Source organism: Phocoena phocoena, chromosome 15 (genome assembly GCF_963924675.1).
Source record: "Phocoena phocoena chromosome 15, mPhoPho1.1, whole genome shotgun sequence".
NCBI classification, from domain to species: Eukaryota; Metazoa; Chordata; class Mammalia; order Artiodactyla; family Phocoenidae; genus Phocoena; species Phocoena phocoena.
In genome coordinates, this window is record NC_089233.1 from 6,114,316 (window position 1) to 6,132,408 (window position 18,093).

At 46.2% G+C, this 18,093-nt stretch overlaps 1 non-coding gene across 1 annotated transcript; it reads left to right on the plus strand.

Moving 5' to 3' along the window:
- Nucleotides 1-1,920: 1,920 nt before the first annotated feature.
- Nucleotides 1,921-1,992, plus strand: TRNAW-CCA (transfer RNA tryptophan (anticodon CCA)). Its single transcript has one exon. It is a non-coding gene; the product is annotated as a tRNA-Trp (tRNA).
- Nucleotides 1,993-18,093: the final 16,101 nt, after the last annotated feature.

The window sequence follows — 18,093 nt, forward strand, 5'->3', positions numbered from 1 at the left end:
GCAGGCAAGGATTAGGCTATGTATCTGGAGGTTTTGGCTTCAGCGAAATTTGGGGGCAGGGTGGACGTTTTATTTTATTTTTATTTCTGGCCGCGCCGTGAGGCTTTACAGGATCTTAGTTCCCCGACCAGGGATCGAACCCGGGCCCCCTGCAGTAGAAGCCCGGAGTCTCAACCACTGAACCGCCAGGGAACTCCCTGTTCTGTTATCTTTAAATCGATCCTCATTAAAAAGAAAAAATACATATATGTATAATATATATTACCTCTCTATATATCTTAGTAGGAGATACATCTAGAGATCCTTTACAACCAGTAACTCTATATCTCTAATATAAAGGGACACCAGTACCACTTGCTATAATTTGAAAATAAAATACATTCTTGAAACAACAAGTATTTTTCTTCGTGTTGCAACTTTAACTGGGTCCGTCCAACCTCTGAGAAATACCGAGGAGTCTGACGGCCTGTTCTTCAGCCACTGCAGCAAATTCACTGCGGGGCATACAGTGCAAGCCTTGCCGTGGGTGTTCTTTTATAAATGACATGGGCCCTTCTAAACGTCTTCGAGGAGGCCTGGATATGGCGGCGGGGGGGGGGGGGCGTGGAGAGGGGAGAGTGATGCCCTTCTGGAGCCCAGTATAGAACCAGAGGTCCTCGAGTCTTCAGTGTAAAGCATCCTCAACCAGGCTAGTCTGACTGCCTAGGGATGTGACACACAAACGAGGGAATATCTAAACTATTCTTTGTTCCCAACTCAAAGTCATCATTCTGTTCTGAAAACTCGGAAATGGAAGGTTCCGGGTTACGCCAGCAAGGAAATGGAGAGATCAGCCTTCTATTTCATCCAGGAGGCCTTTGTGATGCCCAGGTCGGGGACTCTGGCTGTCACACGACTCCCTGTGTCCAGAACCTCCCGGATGCCGGCTCCTCCCCACTCCACTCTGCCCAGCGAACAAAGCGCGAAATCTGTTATCCCTGGGCACCTCAACAGCGCAACCTCAAAGCATTGATCTTCCCTCCCCCACCCCTCTGTTCTTTAACCTGAAAGATCACGTGGGGCGGCAAGATGTACAGAGCCGGGTGCCTGCAGGCGCTCAGCACTGCTTATTGTAGTGGTTTTTGTTTTGTTTTGTGTCTGATGAGATTTCTACAATGAATATGTTACTTTAAATTTTTTTTGTTTTTAAAAAATTTTTATGGAAATACAGTTGTTTTACAATGTGTTAGTTTCAGGTGTACAGCAAAGCGATTCAGTTTTATATATATATATATATACACACACACACACACACACACAAATATATAAATACATATATTCTTTTTTAGATTCTTTTCCATTATAGGTTATGACAAGATATTGAGTATAGCTTCCTGTGCTGTACAGTAGGTGCTTGTTTATTTTATGTATAGTAGTGTGGATATGTTAATCTCAAACTCCTAATTTATCCCTCTCCCCTGAATATGTTATTTAAAAAAAAAACAAAACCTTCTAAGCGCCCTTTTGGTAAAGGGAAATAGTGTTCCTCCGCAGGTGTAACCCACGTGCAAATCCTCCCCGCGCTCCACATGCAGAAGCCCTGGGACAAGAGAACCCGGAGAGCTGATCACCTCACCCTGCCTCCCCGGTGAGCTGAGCTTCTTATTTTCCAGTCTCTTCCCAAACATCGTTCCTTTAAACCTCCGTAGGGGAAGTGGGGTTCCCGAATTACCAGGGCGAGTATCCCCTGAGCCCTCAGCTTCCCGCTTGCTTCATTTACATTTACGTCGCGCTTTGAATAGCCTCGTTATAAAAGGGACAAAGAACTCACAGTCAATCCCAAGCCGTAGTGAGTGCAGTAAAAGAAAAAAATACTGGACGCTGCACCTGACAACCGCTGAAATTGTCCCTCTAAGGCATAAAAAATAGGGCTAGTCCCAAGACCTCGTGGCGCAACGGTAGCGCGTCTGACTCCAGATCAGAAGGTTGCGTGTTCAAATCACGTCGGGGTCAAGGTTGTGTCTTACTCTTGCCCCAAGGGATAGATTCAGTAGTGAACAAAAATAAACAAGCGTCTGTCTGCGGGCTCCCAGGCGTGGATTTTCTCCTTTTCTTCAGTCCAGAGGAAACTTCTTGTGAACAACTCAGCAATGGACAGGCACTTAACAGAAAGATAAGGATGATCTGAAAGGGAGGAAAAACCCAGATGAGCCGAAATTTAGGTCGTTCCATCCTTTTCCTTATCAGGACTAAGCTTCAGGTAGGACATCAGAGGACTTCAGATAGGACATTAAAACGGCATGAGGAGACTTTGTTAACGAATTCACTCTGATGTGGACGTAGTTTTATTGGGTCCCCAGAAGGGTATGGCACAGTCTCTCTGGGTTGATATTTGAGTCATCTAGATGAAGTCAGTTTCCCTGTCCCCCCTCCCCATCTCAACTGCCACCACCAGACTTCATGATTTGAGCTTCCTCTGTTAAAAGCCCCTGAGCTTTGTGGTTAAAGAAGTTGATTCTAAGTTTATTATGTTGATGACCGAGCTCTTGATTTCTATGGGAGTGGAAAGCTATCCTGGCATTTACCATGTTGTCACTTAGGATTCATGTAAATGCATCTCTCCTAGAGGGATATGAAACAATCAAGTTCCAGATACAAACCAGTGGTCACGACCTCAATAAGGAAAAACCCAGGCTGGCAGAAATGAGGACGATTGCAGACTTATCAGGATTAAGCTTTCACTTAATTAATTAAGCCAACCTCAACCCCCTTCCATTTAAAAGTCTGTCCTTTGCTGAGTTCAATAAATAAATAGATAGGTAAATAATTCTCTTTTAGGTAGTTCCCTGGAGGTCCAGTGGTGAGGACTCTGCGCTCTCACTGCGGAGGGCCTGGGTTCAATCCCTGGTCAGGGAACTAAAATCACACAAGAAGCGAGGCAAAAAAAAAAAAAAAAAAGACTCCTTTTTGAAAGGTTGATTATTGGTGAAATCTCAGAATTGAGGGGTAATATCTACTTGGATACCAAAGTGATTTGAACCCTCAACCTTCTGATCTAGAGACACATGTGCTACCTTTGTGCCACGAAGCCACAAATGCTGGTCTGTTTCGGATATTTACCACATGCTAACTTCCTCACTTCTCCCTTGCAGAATTCAATGTTTGCTCTCCATGCGTCCAGAGGGTTTGGGGTTCTCTCTGCACTTCTTGTCTTTACATCATGGGCGTGTAGAAAGCAAGGTGGAAAGGTGGAAAAAGTAAAGGTAGACAGGGTTAGGGGAAGGGGCTCGGAGAACACTTGCCTTCGCCTGTTAAAGCAGCTCGCGGTCCCTGGCGATTTTAAGGCTCTGGCCATCCTCCAAACTGCGCTCGTGGTCCAGCCCCTTCTCCGAGACCGAGGTTCCTGCAGCCACTAAGCCAGAGGAACGTGAGGTGGGACCGCGAGAGTTCCCTTTGTCACAGGAGCTCCCTAAGGATCAGTAGGCGCCAGGGGGAAGTTCTACCTACCCAGGGAAAGCGGGAGGGAAGCGCATGGAAGGCAACGCTGAGGTCAATCGTTTTCACTTGGGGTGAGCGCGCTTTGGGGAAAGTCCTGGACCCACAGCTGGAGCCGGTCCTACTGCGAGGACACAAAAGTGGCCTGGGGACCAGACCTGTGCTCTCTCCTCCTTCACATTCCTGGATGTGACCTGCAGGACTGACTCTCCCCATGTCATCTGTCTGGAGACGGTCGTGCTTGACCCTCCCTCCCTCCCTTCCGTACGTCCAAATGTCTGAAACTTACTGACCTGCAGCAATGGCCGTGCGGGTCTTCTGTAAACAGAAACAGGGGCTCTGCTCGGGGAATCCGCTGTCTGTGCGGGATGCTTCTCCTCTGAAGGTTTTCTCCTCTTTAGAGTAACCCTAAGAGCAGTCATAATAATTTATTTCCCAAACATTTGCATAATCATGACAGGATAACACACACATGATGTTCTAGGATGTCCAAGCACCCTTCCAGGAGCTGGGGACGGGTCAGGGGATAAAACAGATCAGGCTTTCAGGGAGGCCCCAGTCTCATAATTTATCTGAAGAGATTCTGACATGTGACCAGCAAAACACAAAGCAGAGACTGAAGAGACGATGTGGGGACCCTCTTCCTCCAGCCCTTCACACAAGAATGTACTTGAGTCACACCTATGAGGAAGAGTGTTTTATTTTGCCCTATTTTGAAAAGAAGGCAATTACTATTTTTTTCTTTTAAACAGTAAAATATGCTCTTTAATAGAAAATTTGTCGATACAGGACATGGTGATGAGAAAACTTAAAATGACCCAAATTCAAACATCTCAGAGAAAACCAAGACTCTTGCCATAATGTGTAACTTCACTGGGATTTTTCTGTCTATATGTCCTTACACATCATTCTCTTGTAAAAATCTTCATGTAAAACAATTTCCCCTGTGATACTACACTAACAGATATTACCTATAAATTTAATGTGTCTTTTAAAACATCTCTATTGACATATAATTCACATACAATATAATTCACCTTTTTAAAGTATACAATTAACAGCTTCGGGTATATTCACAGACTTGTATGGTCATCACCACAATCCATTTTAGAACATTTTTATAACCACCAAGAGCAACCCTTTACCCATTAGCAGTCACTACCCATTTCCTCACACCCACTGTCCTGTCCAGCCCTATGCAATCATTCATGTATCTACTTTCTGTCTCCATAGATATGTCTATTCTGGATGTTTCTATAAATGAAGTTACACAATATGTGACCTTCTGGGTCTGGTTTCTCTTACTTAGATGTTTTCACTTAATGTTTTCAAGGTTCACCCATGTTGTAGCCTGTGTCACTACTTCATTCCTTGGACTCATTGCTTAATAATATTCCATTGTATGGATGGACCTCATTTTATTTAATTTATTATTTATTTATTTTTTGGACCTCATTTTATATACATATATTCATCAGTTGATGGACATTTGGGTTGTTTCCAGTTTTTGGCTACTGTGAATAATGCTGCTATGGACATTCACATACTATAAGATGTTATGTGGGTATATTTTTTATTTCTCTGGGAAAAATACCTAGGAGTGGATACTGCATATTATTAATGGTTGGTTACACTGTATTTCATCCAACTGGTATAAAAATTTTCTTTGCCAATTTACCATGCCATTAAAATTTACTTAAGTGTTAAAGATATATATATATATATATATATATAACTGAATCACTTTGCTGTACACCTGAAACTAACACAACATTGTAAATTAACTATACTTCAATTTTTAAAAGATCAAAATTTTAAAAAATAAGGAATAATGGCATTTAACAAGCAGAGCCAAGTCCCCTGAGTCTGCCCACCATCAGCATTGAGATCCAGGCCTTAACACAGAGAAGCACCGAACAACAGAACAAGAAGAGGTCCTAGAGATGATTTATTTCAGAATTTTTCATTTTACAGTTCACAAAGTCAGTAGTAAACAACCTGGAGTATTCCATGGATTCTAAGACACCATGAAATTATAAGATGCACCATTATTTTTTGTGCCACCAATAAAGAAAAAACACTGCCAACTAAATTATGACAAAATATTTTATTATCACTCTGACCTTTTATTTCATGTTATTAATAGATCCCTTTTAGACTTACTTGGACATAGTTTTAATCAAACATTTAAAATGATATGACTCTTGTACTCACATAAAGAGGAAAATAACATGCTTAAGGCCTTGCTAAACTCTTTGCACTCTGAATCCTATTCTGAATCATTTTTCCGCTCAGTGTTGTCTGTGCCCATGTTTTTTTCACCCAGTATCACTTTCCTTGTCACCAAGAATATTGTAATAAAGCAATTCTTAAGTATGTTCCACTATTGTCTCTGGGATTTTCTTCCAAGCTGTTGACACCCATTCTGGTGTGTCTGTGTATACATTAAATAATAGAAGAAAAATGTATGATTATAAATTGTGGCAATTCTGTGGAGAGAAAGAACAGAGTTCTGCAAGAGAATTAATTTGAATTAAAGGGAAGGAAGGGGAAGGGAAGGCTTCTCTGAAGAAGTGACATTTGAACTGAAATCTCAAGGGTAACTAGAGGAAGATGTTCTAAACAGAATGTGCAGACTAAGGGAGAGCAAAAGTTTGGGATGTGAGATACTAAAAAGCCCATGTGATCTGAGTATAGAGAAAGGTAGGAAGGTAGCCACAGATAATTCAGGATTGGCAGAGCCAGATTATGCAGGGTTTTTGTAAACTGTGTTAAGGGGTTTACACCTTATTCCAGGGCAGAGGGAGCCACTGAAGCGTTCTAGGAAGAGTGACATAAACAGATTTAATTTTTAAATCTTCATCTAGGCTGCTTTGAATAGCACAGATTGAAGAAAAGGGAGATTAGATGTGGAGACTGTTCAGGTGACTATGGTAATTTGGACTAGAACGGCAATTGAAATACAATGGGTTTAGGCTCCCCTGGTGGTGCAGTGGTTACGAATCCGCCTGCCAATGCAGGGGACACGGGTTCCAGCCCTGGTGCGGTAAGATCCCACATGCCACAGAGCAACTAAGCCCGTGCGCCACAACTACTGAAGCCCGCGCCTAGAGCCCGTGCTCTGCAACAAGAGAAGCCACCCAATGAGAAGCCCGGGCACCGCAAGGAAGAGTAGCCCCCGCTTGCTGCTTAGCCCGCGCGCAGCAACAAAGACCCAACGCAGCCAAAAATAAAAATAAATTTATTTTTTTTTAAAAAAGAAAGAAAGAAGACGGGTTTCCCTGGATTTCTGTGAAGAACTAGAAGCTAAAGCCCCGACTGTTTCTGACACTGTGGGAAGAAGTATCTTTTATCTTGGTTGATCTTTGGCTCCAGGGATTGGCCCTCCCAGTATAGTACTAACGTTCCTAGGTCCGCACAATCCTCCACTTCAGAGCCAACCCCCCCTACTTGCTTCTTTCTCACATCTAACTTTCCTTGTGAACTCATTCCTAACCATGCTTCTTCTTTTATATCTCTCCTATTAGGACAACGGCTGCTCACCCGTGACGATGCTTTCTAAATCAGCCAAAATGCTTTCAAGAAAATCAGCACTAGCGCTCGGTGTCCAGATTTGAGGCTTTATTATAAGAAAGAATGAGAAATACTAGGAAAAAGACTATGTGTCACAGGTCCCCATCGCCCACTCCCAACGAATAATCAGACACTCAAATCACTCTGAGCTTTTAAACAACAGCTTCTCAGTTTATTCAGAAAAGAGACCTATCAGGTGGGGAATGATCTCCATTTCGAGGCCGACGGGAAAGGCCCGCAGTTCCCTCCCCTTGTTCTGCAGGCGCTCCTAGGACAGGAACCAGTGTCCCCGAGTCCTCTGGGAAGTGGAGTCCTTCCGCCGGGACCCCCGACCCGGCGCGGTGGCCTCCAAGTGCGCAGATGCGACTCCAGACGGAGCCTCGGGCTCGAGCCTTTTGTCTCCCCGCAGCTCCGTGGGTCCGGAAGGCGACTGTGTCCGCCCCTCTCGCCCCTCCCAGAACACAGCCCGGCCGGGAGTCTAGCCCTGGGGCGGGAGCCGGGTCCGCAGCGCGTCCGGGGGTAAGAGAAGACCGGGTTAGAGGCGCGGACCTCCGCGGCCCGCCCGTTGGGCGCGCGGCTCTAATGCCTCCCACCACAGCGCGGGCCGGGCTCTCAGGTCCAGGCCTCCGCAGGGTCAGGGCTGGTCCCTGCCTGCGTCCCGGTCCCAACCGCGGGAGCTCCGCGAACTCCTTTGGGGTATTTCCGGCTGGGTAGCTAGCCGGCTTCGGGAGCCTTGTTCTGAGCGAAGGGGAGTCCCGGAAGCGAGGTTGCCGCTAAGCGCTCTGGGAAATGGAGTCCGGGAGCCTGAAGGGGGCGTGGCACACCGAGGGATTCTGGGAAGGGGAGTGCGGAGGCCCGAGGGCTCGGCTTTCGAGGAGAGCGCGAGTGCCTCTCGTTGGTATTAGCTTTACATCTTGTCGCTCCACCTAGATTCTTAAGGTTCTGAACTTTGGGGACAGAAAGAAAAGAATGGGGTCCGTGTCTTACTCATTCCCCTTCTGTGCTTTGCTCTATCAGAGTTTTTGGGCCTGCCTGTATTTGGGGTTCGACTCAACGTGGAAGGGAATCCCGGCCCCATCTATCAATTGCCTGGTGTTTATGAATAGGAAGAGATAAGGCAACTGTGGGAGCCCTGCTTGCAGTTACTGCTACATTATTCACAGGCCAGCTAATGGCCACTACTGTGCTTGAGGGTCTCATGAGAGTTTGTGCACCGTCCGGAACCAGGTGTGTGACTGAAGCTTACAGTTCACTGCCCCGGTGCTCTCCTGTTTTTGCTTCGGTGTGGAATCCAGTGACTGACCTTAGTACTCCAGAGGAGGGTCTTCCAGCTGTGAAGGTTGATTTAGGCTAAATTATAAGGGTTCTAAGCAAAATAATAAGCCTCCTAGGAGTAGAGGTAGAGGGAGATGCCCCAGGGAGTAGGAATCAATTCCAGAGAGGGGAAGGCTTACCCCAAAATCTCTCTCCAGAGCTTTCGGGTAGAGCTGAATGATATACAAAGAAGCAGACTATATATTGCTGGAAAGTCCGTGTTTATCTCATCTAAAACAGTGAATAAGGAGGGAGTCATAGCAATAACAGGCCAACAAAAAGAAGCTGATCATGGATTATCTGACCATTGAAGTTGAAGAAAAAGGTAAGAATTACAGAAATAAACATAGAGTTGAAGGTGGGGACAAGTGGAGGAAATACCCTTGATGAGAATGAAGGTTAGTTGCCTCTGCATGAAAGAAAAGGGAAGCAGACATATGTCAGGAGAAGGCCCCAAAGTAGAGAAACTCAGTAAGGTACCATGTTTGGAAATCCATGAGTAGGCTCCTTGTATAGCATCCCCCTGTCTCATCTTCCTCTTTCCACATTTCTGTTCTTATCCACATTCCCTTCCCTCTGAATCCGTGGAAGGGAGAATATTCCATAGTGCTTGTTTTTGTGACAAAGAACACGTCATACTTTTCCACCTCCATTAGATTGTTCCAAAAGGTTGAGATATTATGGGTCCATGAGTTTAACTTTTTGGTCAAAGCACTTTCATGTTATTGTCTTTATCTGAGCTTTTTGAGTTAAGTGGAGTAGGCCTTATGTACATAATTCATCTGTCTTGTGATAACTTTTGTCCTAGTGAATTTGGAAGTGGGAAGGTATAGTTTATCTCCTTCATGGTTTTTTTGCTACTCCTTCCAGCTATGACTACTGAGGATGCTTCTCTGCCCCAAAAACAGAGCACAGAAGAAGTGGAGCCTACTGTAGAGCCCCTTCCTGTTGAGTTCCAGGCAAATTTGAGTTTAATCTCCCTCCCGTGAAATCTCAGCTTGGTGTTCATAGTGTGTCCTCATTTCTTTCTTTCATCTTGCTTCAGAGGTTCATGGAAATCCCATCTGGAGGACTGAATGAAAGTGAATTTTCCTTGGAAACTCAAAGCTCTGGGAAGAACTCCAGTTGGAACTTTAAATTTGGGAGTAATCTGTGTGAATGGTATTTTAAACTATGAAACTGTGATCACTAAGGGAATAAGTATAGATGGAAAAGAGGTGAGATCTTATTACTGAGGCCTATAGCTTCCAACACTTCCAGGTCGGGGGAAGTGGAGCTAGCAAAGGAGACTGAGATGATGTGGCCAGTGAGGCAAGGGGAGGCCAAAAGTCTGGCATCCTGGTAACCAGTTGAAGAAAGAGTTTCAAGGAGCAGGGGGTAATCAGCTGTGTTAAATGCTGCTGCTAAGTCAAGTAAGATGAAGCCTGAGAATTGAAAATTGGATTTTAAAATAGGAAGTTCATTGGTGACTGCCAAGAACAATTTCAGGGAGTGGTAGGAGAGAAAGCCTGATTGGAATGGTTTCACAAGAAAATAGGAAGAGAAAAATTGGAGCCAGGGACTACAGACAGCAATTTTGGAGAGTTTTACTCTAAAGGAGAGAAGTACGGTGATAGCTGGAGGGAATAGTAAGACCAGTAGGTTGGTTTTTTTTTTAAAGATGGGAGAATCAGCAGATTGTTTATAGGAATGTAAGAGCAGATGAAAGAGTAGATGCCTAAGGGCTGTCTCTGGGGAACTCCAATATTTAGAGACACTTTTCAAACGTTACTTCATTGATTTTAAATTAATAATCCTGTGAGTTACAGGTGATAATCTATTCTATTGAATGACTTTCCCAGAAAGCATTCTCCAATTAATTTTGGTCAACAAAGAACAGTCGCATGACTGTCAATATAACAAGAGTATGAATCTTAGAACAGTTGATCATTTTCAATTTCAAGTCAATAAATCCACTCATTCAGAGCAACTTTAATTACTAAAGGAGAACTAGAAGTCATGACCCTAAGTACAGAGAAAGAAGAAGCGTCTATTAGAGTAGCATTACTATCCAGTATATCAAGCTGAATTTCTATAAAATCTCAGAACATTCCAGGAATCAGTATAAATTACATTTCTGAGACTTATCCCATCTATAACATTATTAGTAACTAACATTTGTTTGTCATTCAATGGTTACTTTATATTCAATTTATTTAGTAATATATGTAAGAGACAGAAGAGCATAATTAAGAGTATAGCTTTGGGCTTCCCAGGTGGCGCAGTGGTTGAGAGTCTGCCTGCCGATGCAGGGGACACAGGTTCGTGCCCCGGTCCGGGAGGATCCCACATGCCGCGGAGCGGCTGGGCCCGTGAGCCATGGCCGCTGGGCCTACGCGTCCAGAGCCTGTGCTCCAACGGGAGAGGCCACAGCAGTGAGAGGCCCGCGTACCGCAAAAAAAAAAAAAAAAGGACAAGGGACTTCCCTGGTGGTCTAGTGGTTAAGACTTCGCCTTCCAATGCAGGGGGTGTGGGTTCGATCCCTGGTCGGAGAGCTAAGATCCCACATGCCTTGTGGCCAAAATACCAAAACGTAAAACAGAAGCAGTATTGTAACAAATTCAATAAAGACTTTAAAAATGGTCCACATCAATGCAGTGGTTAAGAATCCGCCTGCCAATGCAGAACGTGGGTTCAATCCCTGGTCTGGGAAGATCCCACATGCCTTGGAGCAACCAACCCCGTGCGCCACAACTACTGAGTCCGCGTGCCACAAGTACTGAAGCCCATGCGCCTAGAGCAGAGCCCATGCTCTGCAACAAGAGAAGCCACCGCAGTGAGAAGCCTGTGCACCGCAACAAAGAGTAGCCCCCGCTCGCTGCAACTAGAGAAAGCCCGTGTGCAGCAGCAAAGACCCAGTGCAGCCAAAAATAAATAAAATAAATTTATAAAAATAAATAAACAAATAAATAGAAATGGTCCACGTCAAAAAAAAATCTTAAAAAGAAGGACTAGAGATGATGATTTAAAAAATCAAAAGTAGTTGTCTCCATGTGATATAAGTGATTTTTCTGTCCAATACTTTTTCAAAGCTGCCCAATCTCCACCTGTGTTTTCATCCCTCTCTCCACTTCCTCAGTTATTTTAATGTTAACATTTATTCTAATCCTGTCTGCTTATCCTCTTCCCTGGTTAGTCTGTTCAGTTGTCCATTTTCTCAGGTGGAGCATCCTCATGTCTGACCTTTTATTGTGCCTCATATTCATCATTCTCCCATCTCTATTATTCACTGAAACTTTGTCATCTGCCATTGCCATGAGGCTTTCTCTAAGAACATTCAAATAAACATTTTTAATAGGCATCATTTTAATTTTCTTTAACTTCTTGCCACCTCAGCAGTTTTCTTTCTCTCGGCATGGAGAGCACAAACATTTGTACCTTTTATTTATTTCAGATTCTGAATCTATCCCTGAAATGAAAGTGTCCCTTTCAAAGCAGGAAGTTTGTGAAGAAGTATCATCTGAAAGGGAGCTGATAATAGGAAGACTTACAAAGGATGATTCCTGGAACTTCAGATTGGTGAAAGCCTGGGAATGTGGAGGCACATTACAAAGACAGCAGGGAAATTGACAAGTCATAATTAAACTCAAGAGAAACACTATGGAGGATTGTAATGAAATCAGGGAAGGTTCAAACACAATTAAACATCAGAAAGTTTACTCAGTGAAAAAGCCTTGGAAGTGCAGTGAGTGTGGCAAGTCCTTCAGTTACTACTCACCAGAGGATTTATCCTACACCAGAGGATTCATACAGGAGAGTAGCTCTATGTATGTTCTGAACGTGGAAAGACCTTCAGCTGGAGCTCGTCACTCATCCAGCATCAGAGAATCCACACTGGAGAGAAAGCCTATGAGTGTCATGAATGTGGAAAAGCTTTCAGTCATCATTCAGCCCTTATTCAACATCATATCATTCATACCAGAGAAAAGCCCTGTGAGTGCAACAAATGTGGGAAGGCATTCAACCAAAGGACGTACCTTATCCAACATCACAGAATAGATACCGGAGAGAAACCCTGTAAATGCAAGGAGTGTGGGAAAGCTTTCAATGACACCTCATCCCTTATTCAACATCATAGGGTTCATACTGGAGAAAAACCCTACGGATGTAAGAGTGTGGGAAAGCCTTTAGCGACAGGTCAGGCCTTACTCAACATCAGAGAACTCACACGGGAAAAGCCGTATGAATGTAGCGAATGTGGGAAGGCCTTCAGTTACTGTTCACCTCTTATTCAACATCAAGGAACCCACACTGGGGAGAAACCTTACAAATGTAATGAATGTGGGAAAGCCTTTCGTGACCACTCAGCTCGTGTAGGACATCAGAGAACTCATACTGGAGAGAAACCATGTAAATGTGATGATTGTGACAAAGCCTTCAGCCAGAGTTCTCCTCTTGTTCAACACCAGACAATTCATGCAGGAGAAAAACCCTACAAATGTAAGAGATGTGAGAAAACCTTCAGTGTGCATTCAGCCTTTCATCAACATAAAGAAATTCATGATGAATAGAATGCAGCAAATTCGTGAAATAATTATGTATTCTCTCCTGATTGTATAGAACTGCTCTAAATATTACAGGGCATATTACAAAAACATATGAGGCTATGTCACACAAAAATTGACCATCTTCCTTGAAATGTTATTAGGTATGGAGGAGGACAAGAGGTACATGTAAATATCTCAGTTACAAAACCAAATGGCTGAAGCAGTGAAGAGAATTTCTAGGGGAGCACAGAAGGAGAAACTCTAGTTTGGTCAGGGAAACAGTAAGGAACTGAGCATCTAATATCAGTAGAAAAAGTAATGAGAGGAGCAGACTGAACATTGTTTGAGGCTGATGGTTCTATAAATAGTAGTTTTCAGCCTGAAGCCAAAGTGGGGGGGATCAGGATCCCAAAGAGGAAAATTACCAGGAAATAAATAAGAGAGGAAATAAAAAGAGGAATAAAAAGAAATAAGGGGGGGGGGAAGAGAGGAAAAAAATCTAAGCCCAGAAAATCTTCCTTTTCTGTGTCCCTACAGTCTATCTGTTCATTTGCACATTTGCAAACACTGAAACCAATATTTATTTACCTTGGATGCCCATTGAAATCACCCAAGAAGCTTTAAAAACAATACTGGGTTCTAGGGAATTCCCTGGCAGTCCAGGGGTTAGGACTCAGCACTTTCACTGCCATGGGCCCAGGTTCAATCCCTAGTAAGGAAACTACGATCTTGCAAGCCATGCAGTGTGGCCAAAAAAAAAAAAAAAAAAAAAAAATACTGGGTCCCAGCACCAGAGTTTCTGATTAAATTGGAGTGGGGTGTAGCCTGAGCATTAGGAATTTTAAAACTTCTTGGGGGACTTCGCTGGTGGTCCAGTGGTAAAGAATCCACCTTCCAATGCAGGGGATGTGGGTTCGGTCCCTGGTTGGGGAACTAAGATCCCACATGCTGCGGGGCAACCGGGCCTACGGAGCACAATTACTGATCTTGCATACCTCAATGAGAGAGGCTGCATGCCCCAAACTACAGAGCCCACATGCCCTGGAGCCTGTGAGCCACAAGTAGAGAGAGAAAACCTGCATGCCACAGCTAGAGAGAAGCCCGCGCGCCACAACGAAGATCCTGCGTGCTGCAACTAAGACCCGATGCAGCCAAAAATAAAATCAACAAATAAATAATAAATAAATCTTTTAAAAAAACACAAAATTTCTAGGGTAGGATGGACCTGGAGATGATCATACAAAGTGAAGTAAGTCAGAGAGAGAAAGACATATCATATGATATTTATATGTGGAATCTAAAAAGAAATGATACAAATAATATTATTTACAAAACAGAAACAGACTCACAGACATAGGAAACAAACTTTTGGTTACTAAAGAGGAAAGGTCGGGGTGGGGAGGGATAAACTAGGATATTTTTTCTTTTTAAATTTTATTTATTTTTGGCTGCATTGGGTCTTCAGTGCTGCACACGGGCTTTCTCTAGTTGTGGCGAGCAGGGGCTACTGTTCGTTGTGGTGTGCGGGCTTCTCATTGTGGTGGCTTCTCTTGTTGCCAAGCGCGGGCTTCAGTAGTTGTGGCACGTGGGCTCAGTAGTAGTGTCTCGCGGGCTCTAGAGGGCAGCCTCAGTAGTTGTGGTGCATGGGCTTAGTTGCTCCGCAGTGTGTGGGATCGTCGCGGACCAGGGCTGGAACCCGTGTCTCCTGCATTGGCAGGCGGATTCTTTACCACTGCGCCACCAGGGAAGCTCCCATTCACATTGTAGTGCAGCCACCACCATGGTCCATCTCCAGAACTTTTTTCATCTTCAAACTGAATCTCTGCACCTATTAAACACCAGCTCTCCATTTTCCCCTCCACTCAGCCCCTGGAAAGCACCCTTCCACTTTCTGTCTCTATGAATTTGACTACTCCAGCTACCTCATATAAGTGGAATCATGCAATATTTGTCCTTTTATGTCTGGCCTATTTCATTTAGCATAACGTCCTCAAGGTGCATCCATGTTGAAGCAGGTGTCAGAATTTCCTTCCTATTTAACACTGAATAATACTCTATTGTCTGTAGACCACCATTTGTTTATTCTTTCATCTGTCCAGGATGCTTGGGCTGCCTCCATCATTTGACTCTTGTGATTAATGCTGTGAGGAACAGGGGGATACAAATGTCTGTTTGAGTTGCTGCTTCAGTGATTGGGGTATTTAGGTGAGGTTCATTGGCCCTGTAGGAATTAATTCCCTGTCCAGGGCTGCCTGGTGAGAGAGCTTCAAATCGGAGCTGGCCTTAAGTGTGCTCTTTTCCTCTCCTTCAGCTCAGCCTGATGGCCAGGAGGTTGCACCACCTCAGAGGCCAGGCCATGGAAGCCGTGTTCCTGCCAGCCCTGTGGAAGGTGAGCAGGGTTCCTCCTCCCCTACCTTGGTATAGTCTCACCGCCGGGCGATGGCGTTCACGTGGCTTTAACTCCTCTGTTCAGGTCGAGCCATCTTTATCAGCTGGGGTTTTTCCCTTCTTGGAAGGTAGGATGTAAAGAGCTTGAACTTAGGGGCCAGACGGCTTCAAATCCAGGCTGTTTTAGATGTGTTACCTGATCTCTCACGGTTTCCTTATCTGGAAAATGGGATAATGATAGCAGCTGTCGCAGAGTTGCAAGGATTCAATGAAACGGGGCACGTGGTGTATCGGCAGGGTATCTAGTGACACGTGGAGTGCTCTGTAAGTTTTAGCTGTTGTCACCACAGTTGCTCCTTGTTTCTGTCAGTGAGCATTATTGTGTACCTACTGTATACCAGATAGTACTGCCTTTGTGCTGGGAGAGAAGCTCTCGCCTAAGGCACTTACAAGCCATTTGGAGACGGAGCTGTGGAAACAAACTCCCACGACACAGGATAAATTCTGATCTGCTGGCATCAAAGGGACGCTGGAAGCTTAGTTACTGAACTCGTAACATGATGGAGGGTGATTGTGAGAGGCTGAGTAGAAAAGTGAGGAGACACGTGAGGAACCCTCGCGACCATTTGGAAAGAACAGTCTTGGACGGGAGGGAGGCAAGAGGGAGTTGGAGGGGCAGCGCTTTGACCCGTTGGCCCAGCGTGTCCGCATTTGCTGAGGGATCACAGAGCTCTGTCTGCCCTTCTGGTGGCATCTCCCACCTTCCCTGACGGCCAGAGGACCCGCCCGCAGAGATGTGGACTCCCTTCTGTCCCCCGGCCTGTGTGCATCCTGTTCTCCCTGTCCACAGGCAACCCACCTCTGCATATGCTGAGACTCAGCTCAAAAATCCTCTCTGTGAAATCTCTCTGAGGTCCTGCATTAACCCCGTGACTCTCCCTTGTGTTCCCACGTGGGCAGAGGGCTGGGCTCCAGGAGGACAGCTGCAGAAGAGCCAGTGGGTGGGTGTGGGGTGACTGGAGGTGAGTGTGTAGGGTTTTCTTTACAGAAAAGGCCCAGTAAGGGAAGGAGAGAGGGCGGAAGCGAGAGGGAGCAAGGCGCCAGGAGCATCTTTGTAAAGGCAGGAGAGGCGGCAGCATCCTGCGGGCTACGGGCAGGAGTGATAGTCTGGGAAGGAACGCGGCTGTGTTGCTCTGCTTCACGACGCCTCACTTCTGACCGTTCTGACACCAGCTGGGTGCCCGCCATTTAACTCATTCTGACACTGTCACCCTGGAGTTAGCATCGGACCCACAGGGTAAGGGCTCAGTCCCCGCAAGACCGCCCCCCGCCCCGAACTCAGACGCCAATCACAAGTGCGGGCTGTCACCTGTGCTTCTGACCCACCGGCTCTAAACTGGGGTTCCCACGACCCACTCCGCGAGTGCCATTGATCTGGTAGAGTGGCTCACGGAACTCTGAAAGGTTTACTGAGCAGGTCCTGGTTCATGTAAAACGCTACAATGCAGGATCAGCCCAATGGAAGAGAGGCACAGGGCAGGGGGAGTGGGGGAGGGGTGCAGGGCTTTCCTTTCCGGGCAGACACCCCCCAGCACCTCTGTTTCTGCGCTTTTATGGGGGTTCATTACGTAGGCGTGATGGGTCGAGTCGCTGACCTTTGGTGACTGACTGAACCCCAGCCTCTCCCCGCCCCTCAGGCGCTAGGGGTGAAGGTTCTACCCTCTCATCACGTGCTCGTTCCCCTGACATCCAGCCCCGTCCTTAGGAGTTTTCCGCGTTAACGTGAACTCAGGTGTGGTTGAGGGATTTGTTATGAGTAACAAGACGTTCCTCTCACCTGTATGGCCCTGGAGCCATTTCAGAAACCGAGGACAAAAGCCCAGATATTAAAAGATGATCCTCTGTTCTTATCCCTTAGGAAAATCCAAGGGTTTTTAGGAACTGTGTGCCAGAAGTAGGGAGGAAGACCAAATATATATTCCTTATTTAAAGCACAGCATCACAAGGGGGGAAAGGCAAACACAGGAGAGTCGTGGTCATTGGATTAAGACCCTGGAGGAGACAGGAGAGAATGGAATCGGCCGGAGGAGGAGGGGTCACCAGGAGGGAGAAAGGGGGGGTGAGGCCCGATGCAGGGGATGCCTGGGAGCCGGTGGGGAGGCAGGAGGAGGTGAGGGCCGTGTGCCCCGGGGGCTGCTTTCTGGGAAGTGACTGGCAGTGCCTCCTGAGAGGAGGGGGTGGGGCGAGCCCTGTCCTCACAGCCCCCGTCGCCCCCCGTGGACCCCTGGATCGTCACCGTGTTGACTTCTCCCGCTTCCCCACTGGACCCTTCACTCCCTGAAGCGGGGCTGGGGCTCCGTGAGTCGCACAGGCTGTGCACTTAGCAGCTCTGGGGGCCCCGTTGTCACAGCTGCCATGTGAACAGTGTCCCCTAGAGTCGAGCAGTGCGCAGCCCGAGGGGCTGGTCCTGTGGGCCCGGCAGGAGCTGTCACCTCTGTGCGTTTACTGTCACTGGCGTGTGGCACGCAGGCCGGCGACTTCCTGGTGCTCAGTAAATGCTTCCTGAAGGAGCGGGAGTGATAAAGGGGAAGAAGACCCCTGGTGAGGACCTTGAGGGCAAGAACTGTGGAGCCACACGAAGGGCCCAGCTAGGAAACCCCACGCACACCGATAACTCTGGGGCTTTGAACCGTTGTATCCCAGCGCCTGGGAGCCTCCACACAGGTGCAGAGAAGGCGGCTGGCGGGTGGGGCAGGTGAGGGCGTCTGCAGGCAGCTCTGGGGACGGAGGATATTCGGGATCGGGGGAGGGGGCTTGA